The sequence below is a fragment of the Equus caballus genome, chromosome 24 (assembly GCF_041296265.1).
Source record: "Equus caballus isolate H_3958 breed thoroughbred chromosome 24, TB-T2T, whole genome shotgun sequence".
Lineage (NCBI taxonomy): Eukaryota > Metazoa > Chordata > Mammalia > Perissodactyla > Equidae > Equus > Equus caballus.
In genome coordinates, this window is record NC_091707.1 from 57,560,310 (window position 1) to 57,569,668 (window position 9,359).

The window sequence follows — 9,359 nt, forward strand, 5'->3', positions numbered from 1 at the left end:
GCTCCTGTGGCAGATGTTAAAAAACAAAATTCAGCTGAGTAAATTTGGAGATCTAATTGGCCTTATCAAGGGATTCATGAGTTGGACAGCATCTCATCTAGCAGGCACTACTCGGAGGAGTTATACAAAATGGAAGGCTTTTACAGAAGGGAGAGTGGGGCAAGGAAGTCATTAGTTAGCAAAGGGAAAATGAAAGTTCATTGGAGGAAAGTAGGAGTTCAGGGTGATGATGGCTTCTCATTGGCTGAGCTGTGGCCTTTTTGGTTGGCTGTGCTTGTTGCTGGGTAAGAAGAAAACCTTCCTTCCTCCTGCCCAGTAGTGAAGTAGAGACACCTTCCTGTTAGAGATGGAGGTGGTCTTCCTGTTTGGGGTAACTGACCAGAGTGGCAGGGCTGAGAGCTCCCCCTGCAGGCCTTCCCCACTCCGATTTTAGTTGCAGTTCCCTTTATCAATCTTCACACAGAGGAGGACCCTTGCACTTGAGGTGGTGGAAATGCTGCAGTTATTGATGAGGACACAGTGGGGGCGTGACCCTGAGAGAGTGTGGCTGCCATCCTGGAAGCCGAGGGCTCTAGGAACCAAGAGGCAGTATGTGGATGCTGAAGCTTCCAAGAACGCTGACAAAGTGGTGGAGGGGGACAGTGGGCAGGCACTGATGTCCTCTGATAATGCTGGGAAGAGGCCCAGAGGAGAGCAGACAACAGCAACTGTGAAGAAAAGGGAAATGGCATGCCTGTCAGCGTGGGTGGGCACTGATCAGCCTCAGCCCCTGGCTTCTGTCCCTCACCCTAGGACAGTAGACAGTCCTTGGATTAGTGGATGGATCAGGCTTGTGACAGTCCCTGCCGTAGCCTCACCTGGGAAGACTGCATCGAGGATGGCCCCAGGGAGGAGGGAGCCTGTGCCTTGAGTCTCTGAGCCTTCCAGGTGGGCGGTACAGACACTGAACCTGCATCAGGACTGTGGTGAATCAGATGGTCAGTGCTCCTGTATGGACAGTTACTGTCCCTGCAGAAACACTGGGGACCTGGGACTGTCAGAGGTCAGTAAGATGTGGGGATGTCTAGCTAAGAGCTCCAGTAGTGTAGCTGCTCCTGTTGGGTGGAGGGAGTGTTGGCTGAGGGCTTGGGGCTGGCCCTGGAGGCTGACCCACAGCCTCTCTCATGCAGGTGGCCCTGGTGTGTGTGCAGATGAGTGTGAACCGTGGGAGTTGTCAGGGTCAAGGAGGATGGCTACAAAAGCTAAGGCCTCATATCTTCCAGAAGGCTAGCCTGAGCTTGTTCACACAGCGGGGAAGGTTCTGGCAGCAAGAGAGGGCAAGCCTGGAGCACAAACATTTTTCTAACTTCTGCTTTAGTCACATTTGCTAATGTCCCAGTGGTCAAAGGCAATCACATGAGCAAGCCCAGATTCGAGGGCTGGAGAAATAGGCTCCCTTTCAATGGGGGGAGATGGAGTATATTGTCGCCCCCCCACACACACACACACAATCTGCCCTCTGACTACACTCATGAAAAATATATTCACCCCCATTCTAAGATCTCCCGAAGTCTCACGCAGTTATGGATCAGGCTGGCCATTCGTGATCTCGTGATCTTCCACGGGGCTGAATGTGGATGAGCTCCTCAAGTGCAGCTCTTGGGGGCAGCAACTGATCCAGACCCCGTGAACTAAAAAGACAAGTCACATGCCTGACACGCTCCACGGAGAGTAGGGGGACAGGGACAGGATGACCGCAGTTAGCAATGCCGTTCAAAGGACAGGGATGGGCGGCAACTCAGAAGGCCAGCCGCTGCATGCCCCTGACCCCCTATTCTGGGAGAGGGCAGTATGTTCCGTGGGGTGGTCTCCAGTCATCCGTCCTCTTGACCCCACATCTCTGCCCTGTGCTCATGGCTCTGCCCTTTCTGAGGGGCCTCCCGTGTTGGTAGCTGGGGAACCTCCTCAGTCTTTGCATCATTCAGGGTCCAGTCAAGAGGTGGGAACCACGCAGGGATTGGAAGAGGGAGCGTTTAAAGAAGGACGGTAGCAGGGGACTGGAGTAACAAGGGATTGGCTACTGAGGGTGAAGAGAACTCTAGAGATAGAGGCTTGGCAGATACTGGGCACAGCCACCACCCTAGGGCTGAGGCCGAACTCCAATGACAGAGCAAATCCCCAGGAATCTCCTCACCCCCGGAGCGGTGCTGAGGTTCGGGCCTCATTGGAGAGCATGCAGCCTTGGTAAAGTTCACTGAAGTGCTCTGCCAGCAGAACTTGCTGCAAGGCCGGTGCCCGGGAGGCCAGGCAGGTGCTGTGCTCAGAACCTGCTGCAAAGCTGCCTAAGGAGGTGGTGGGGGAAGCAGTCCCTGGGGAGGCGTGCGGGGGGCCAGCCAAGAAACACCTGTGAACCAGAAACCCCTTCCTCCTTTCTCCTCCCTGCAGTGCCCTCTACTGACGAAGCTTAGCACTCCACCAGGAGGCTGGGGAGAAAAGTTCCAGAATCCCCAAGCAGGGTAATGAAAGAGGAATTTGGAGCTGAGAGGCAGTAGACTGATGGCCGCCAATCAGCTGCCAGCTGCACCCTTCTACACATATGTAACCCTTGTAAAAATTTCCACTAAACACGACACATCATACTTCCTACAAGGGAAGACGCTCTCCCCCTTCTCCAAAATGAGGAGACACAGTCAAGAATCACTGTGTCCGTCGAAGCTATATGAATTACTCCTCAAATTCAGTCACGGTCCATTAAATGTTCTGTTAGCTAAAGACTGAATCGTAAAGTTAACCTCCAACAGATTGCATATACAATACAAATGTCAAGGAGAGAAAAGAGGAAAATCGTTAACGTATGCAAATAAACACATTAAACAAGCAAAAAGGAAAGCAAAGCTACACAGCCCTTGTGTCTGTAACAGCTTATGAGCTCTGGCTTGAGCTCTGTGGCTTTCTTCTCCCGTTACTCATTCCACTCCGGTCTTTCATTACTCATCCGGATTTTCCCCACCCTCAGCCAGAACCTCAGCTGGTTGGGGATCTTTAAATGACAAAATGACTTGAACTTTCATTCCAGAAGGGTCTGAGTCCTTAATCATGCTGCCTTTTCCATTGCAATTTTCCATTAACTGTTACTGTTGGGCGTGCAAGTAGTAACAGGAGCTGCAGAGAATCCCCTGCTTTTCGGGAATGATCCTCCTGTCCTTACTGTGCAGCAGCAACACAATTTCCCCCTTAACAATTGGACTCCATCCCTCCAACCAGTAGAGCAATCCCTTTTTAAGGCCTTTTGCTTCAGTGGCATAATGAGCCCCAAATGGCCAGGTGGCAGAATCATCTTTTGATTTCATGAAGCCACTGTGTGTCCTCCAGCTGAAGTATTCTCCCCTCAGGGACTAAGACCCTCAAATCAGCAGAGCTCAAAGTTGGGTGTAAGAGTGAGAGGACCCACTCGACCTCCACCCCTTGGTTCCTGGACCCGTGTATTTTGGCTGTGGCCACGTAGTGGTCTCTGGTTCAAAGCATGTGTGGAATCCTGGGAGACAGAGACTCATCCTTCCTGGATGTTGTGTCCCAACTGGCACTATACCCGAGCCTTCAGTAAGTCACTCAGCCTTTCAGTCAGGCTGGCCACGTCGTGATAGGGAATGTGTAAGACCACTGAATTCCCTGACCATGAGCCCAGCTGCTGCATTTCCTTGGAACGGAAATGAATTCCTTGGTCAGAAGCTATGCTGTGTGGAACACCATGGTGGTAGATAAGTCATTCCATGAGTCTGTGACTTACGGTGCTGGCAGAAGCATTATGAGCAAGGAAGCCAAATCCATATCCAGAATATATCTTTTCCAGGGAGGATGAATCACTGGCCCCTCCACGATGGAAAAGGTCCAGCGTGATCAACCTGCCACCAGGCGGCTGGCTGCTCTCCCCGGGGGGCGGTGTCATCAGGAGCTAAGGGCTGAGCTCTGCCGTTGTCAGATAAGGCACTCGGCAGTAGCCAGGGCAGCCTGGTGAGAGGGAGTCCGTGTTGTTGAGCCTATGCATAGTCTCCATCCCTGTCAGCATAACTGCTTCATTCGTGGGACTATTGAGAAAGCACTGGGGTGGCTGGGGACCAGAGGCTGTTCTGGGTTGAATTGTGTCCCTCCAAATGTATATAGAAATCTTACTGCCCAGTACTGCACAATGTGACCTTATGGGAGATAGGATCTTTACAGAGGTCATCAAGTTAAAATGAGGTCGTTAGTGTGGGTCCTAGTCCAATATGACTGCCATCCTTATAGAAAGGGGAAATCTGGGGACACACGCACAGGGAGAATGCCATGTGGAGATGAAAGTAGAGACTAGGGTGATGCTTCTAAAGCCGAAACATACCAAAGATTGCCTGAAAACCACCGGAGGTTCAATGAGAAGCACGGAACAGATTCCTCCTCACAGACCTCAGAAGGAAGCAACCTCGCCAACAACTTGATCTTGGACTTCTAGCTTCCAGAGCTGTGAGACTTACATTTCTGCTGTTCAAGCCACGCAGTTTGTGGCACTTTGTTACAGATGCCCTAGCAAACTAGTAGAGGTGGACAGACATCTCTGCAGAGCTTTAGTCTTCCACCTGATTATAGAGAGTCTCTTCTGAGGCGGATGCCCCTTGGTGGGCCTTCATACAGCACACAAGTATCTTTATAGTCTGTACCAATTCTGAGAGGTCCATCTACACACTTCTTCCCCAGATTTTCTTGTCACCAAACTCCCAATTCTGTTTTTCCCAAGATCCTGCCCATCCAGCCAAACTGTTAGCAACTGGCTCTAAATTAGCAGAGATCTGAACCTCTGGCCATCTCTCACTCTAGACATAGGGGACAACCAAATGTATTGCTCAGCGTTCTGCCACCTAGGGGGATGTTCCCGCACCGCTGTCCTCCGGGTCACCTCTGAGTGCGGCTGTAGCGCTGCAGCTGCTCACGTTCAGGTGGGACTAGCATATTCTGTAGACCGTCTGTCAACCAGGCTTGAGTTTTTCGTGCTCAACAGCCCAAGAGGCCATAGGCATGGACTGAGGGAAGGGAGGCAATGCAACAAGAGTTGGTGTTGAGGAGTCTGAGCCACCTTCTGTGCACATTACGTGTGCCTCCTGGACCCGCCCAAGTTCAGTCTCTCACATGCTGTTTCCATATGATGACAGAATGCTGCTGCCATACCAAACCTATGGCTCGGTGAGTCTGACACTTGGCTCATGCCGGGAAACTCAGGCTGAATGGTCACTGGGTGCCCCATAATTGGACATTCAGTCTGCACCAGATCCAAAATGAAAGCCAGAAGCTGTTTCTCAGAAGGAAAATAGTCATCTGCAGAATAGAGCATAGAATTGCTCCAAAATTCTAGAGATTTGGCTGTGATTTCCATATTTCCTATGTCATGGATGTTTTGAGCACCACTGGATGTGGTGGCCTAGGTGGTGGAGTGGCCTGAACCTGCAGAGCCTTCTCTTGCTCTGGTCCCCTCTTGAATCTGGCACCTTATGGGAGACTCTGTCGATGAGTCACAGTAGCACACGTTGCTTCCAAAATCCCAGAAGGCCTACCAAGCTCTTGCCTCTTTTTTCATGATAGGTGGTGAGAGGTGTGACAATTTGCTTTTCATCTTAGAGGGGATATTTTAAAATTCTCCAGACCAGATAACTCCCAGAAACTTACAAACCACAGGCCTCTTAATTTGGGGGAGGAGGATGTAGCTTATCGCCCACCCTCTAATTCACACACATCTTATTAAGGCATCTAAAGTACTTGCTATTTCCTGTTTCTCAGATCCAATCAGCATAATGTCACCAGTGTGGTGGACCAGTGTGATGCTTTTTGGAATGTTAAGATAAAAAATGATCAATTCATAGAGCTGGAAAGTAGAATGTACTTGATGCCTGTATAATGCTGTGTAACACTGAACCGTATACTTCAGATTGGTTAAAATCGAAAGCTTTACGTTATGTATATTTTACCACAATTTTCAAAGAAAAAAGTAAGTTAATCATAGATTAAAATAAAAGATTTTCAAGTTTTTATTTGACCACATTAAAAAAAAAATCATTGTATTAGGACTTTGATGCTAATAGAATAGTAAAAAGCTTAAGCAGCATTGGCATCCCCTGGAAGATTTTTAGAAATGCAGAATGCCTGCCTCAGACCTACTGGATCAGAATCTATAACTGAACAATCCCTGGTGACTCCTATGCAAATTAAATCTTTTTCACAGCTTTTTTTGAAACACAAGTTACAAAGAGTAAAAAAAGTTAATAGAGATCTCTGTGGACTATATTGTGGCTGAAAGCAGAATTTACACAGTTCTGAGGCAACATTATGACTGTATGCTGTTGGCCCTGCCAGGCAAAAGCAAACTGTTTTTGGTGGTCCTTGAAAATTAATATAGAGGGGGCAGAAGAAAGAATCCGAAAAGCAGAAGGAAGGAAATAATAAAGATTGGAGCAGAAATAAATGAAATATGGAATAGAAAAACAATAAAGAAAATCAATGAAACCAAAAGTTGGTTCTTCAAAAAGATCAACAAAATTGACCAAGTTTTAGCTGGATGGACTATGAAAAAGAGACAAGATTCATGGGGCTGGCCCCGTGGCCGAGTGGTTAAGTTCGCGCGCTCCGCTCCAGGCGGCCCAGTGTTTCGTTGGTTCGAATCCTGGGTGCGGACACGGTGCTGCTCATCAGGCCACGCTGAGGCGGCACCCCACATGCCACAACTAGAAGGACCCACAACGAAGAATATACAACTATGTACTGGGGAGCTTTGGGGAGAAAAAGGAAAAAAATAAAATCTTTAAAAAAAAAAAAAGAAAAAAGAGACAAGATTCAAATCACTAATATCAGAAATGATAATGGAGACATTGCCATCAATTCTACAGAAATAAAAAGGGTTATAAGAAAGTAGTATGAACAACTGTATGTCCAAAAATTGGACAATCTAGATGAAATGGACAAATTCCTAAAAATGCAAAACCTACCAAGACTAAATCATGAAGAAATAGGAAATCGAATAGAACTGTAATGAATAAGGAGATTGAATCGGTAATCAAAAATCTCCCAACAAAGAAAAGCCTTGGACCTGCTGGCTTCACTGGGGAATCCTACCAAATATTTAAAGGAGAACTAACACCCATTCTTCTCAAGCTTTTCCAAAAACTTGAAGAGGAGGAAACCCTTCCTAACTCATTCTATGAGGCCAATATAGCCCTGATACCAAAGCCAGACAAATACACTATAAGAAAAGAAAACTACGGACCAATATCCCTTGTGAACATTGATGCAAAAACCCTCAACAAAATACCAAAAAAATGAATTCAGTAGCATATTAGAAGAATTATACACCATGACCAAGTGGGATTTATTCTTGAAATGCAGGGATAGTTCAACATACAAAAATCAATGTAATATGTCACATCAAGAAAATTAAGGAAAAAACCACATGACCATCCCAAGTGATGCAGAAAAAGCATTGGACAAAATTCATCACCTTTTCATGATAAAACACTCAACATAATAGGAATAGAAGAAAACTACTTCAACATAATAAAAGCCATATATGAAAAACCTACAGCAAACATTACACTCGATGGTGAAGACCGAAAGCTTTTCCTCTGAGATCAGGAACAAGGGAAGGATGCCCACTCTCACCACTTCTTTTTAACATGGCACTGGAAGTTCCAGCCAGAGCAATTAGGCAAGAAAAAGAAATTAAAGGCATCCAGATTGGAAAGGAAGAAGTAAAATTATCTCTGTTTGCTGATGATATGATCTTATATGAAGAAAACCCTAAAGACACCACAAAAAAGCCTTAGAACTAATAAATGAATTCAGCAAAATAGAGGAGTACAAAGTCAATACACAAAAATCAGTTGCGTTTCTATACACAAACAGTGAGAAATCAGAAAAGGAAATTACAGAAACAAAACCATTTACAATAGCACCAAAAAGAATAAAATACTTAAGAATTAACCAAGGAGGTGAAAGATATATACAATGTAAGCTACAAAACATTGCTGAAAGAATTACAGAAGATATAAAAAATGAAAACACATTCATGTTCATGGATTGGAAGGCTTAATATTGTTAAAACGTCAATACCACACAAAGCAATCTACAGATTTGATGCAATTGCTATCAAAATCCCAATGACATTATTTACAGAAATAGAAAAACCCATTCTAAAGTTCAATCAATGTAAAACATGTAATCGCGAGGGCCTCCAAATAGCCAAAAAAATCTTGAAAAAGAAGAAAACTGGAGGGCTTATGCTTACTAATTTCAAAACTTAATACATAACTATAGTAATCAAAACAGTGCAGTTTTGGTATAAAGATAGACATAGACCAATGGAATAGAATGGAGAGTCCAGACATTTGACTTATATAGTCAATATATTTGTCAATAAGTCGATATATTGACTTATATACTCAATATATACTTATATAATCAAATGATTTTTGACAAGGGTGCCAAAACCATTAATGGGGAAAGGACAGTCTTTTCAACAAGTGGTGCTGGGAAAATTGGATATCCACATGCAAAAGAATGAAATTGTACTCTCACTTAACACCATATGCAAAAATTAACCCAAAATGGATCAAAGACCTACATGATAAACCTAAAACTCTAAAACTCTTAGAAGAAAATGTAGATCAAAAGATTCACAACATTGGATTTGGCAATGATTTCTTGGATGTGACACCAGAGGCACAAGTAGCAAAATAAAAAATAGAAAATTAAAATTTTTTTGTGCATCAAAGTACACTACTCACAGAGTAAAAATGCAACCCACAGAATGGGAGGAAATATTTGCAAACCATACATCTGATAAGGGATTAATATCCAGAATATGAAGAGAACTTCTAAACGTCAACAATAAAAAAAACCTACTTGATTAAAAAATAGACAAAGGATTTGAATAGACATTTCTCCAAAGAAGACATATGAATGGCCAGTGGGCACATGAAAAGATGCAAAATATCACTAATCATTAGGGAAATGCAAATTAAAACTACCATGAGATACCACCTCACACTCATTAGAATGGCTACTACCCCCCCCCCAAAAAAAACTACAAGTGTTGGTGAGAATGTGGAGAAGCTGGAAGCCTTGCACACCGTTGGCAGGAATGTAAAGTGGTGCAGCTGCTGTGGAAAATGACATGGTGGTTCCTTAAAATATTAAAAATAGAACTACTATATGATCCATCAATTCCACTTCTGGGTATATACCCAAAAGAACTGAAAGGAGGGTCTCAAAGAGATATTTGTACACCCATGTTCATCGCATCAGTATTTACAATAGCTAAAATGTGAAAGAAACCCAAGTGTCCACCGATGAATGAATAGATAAAC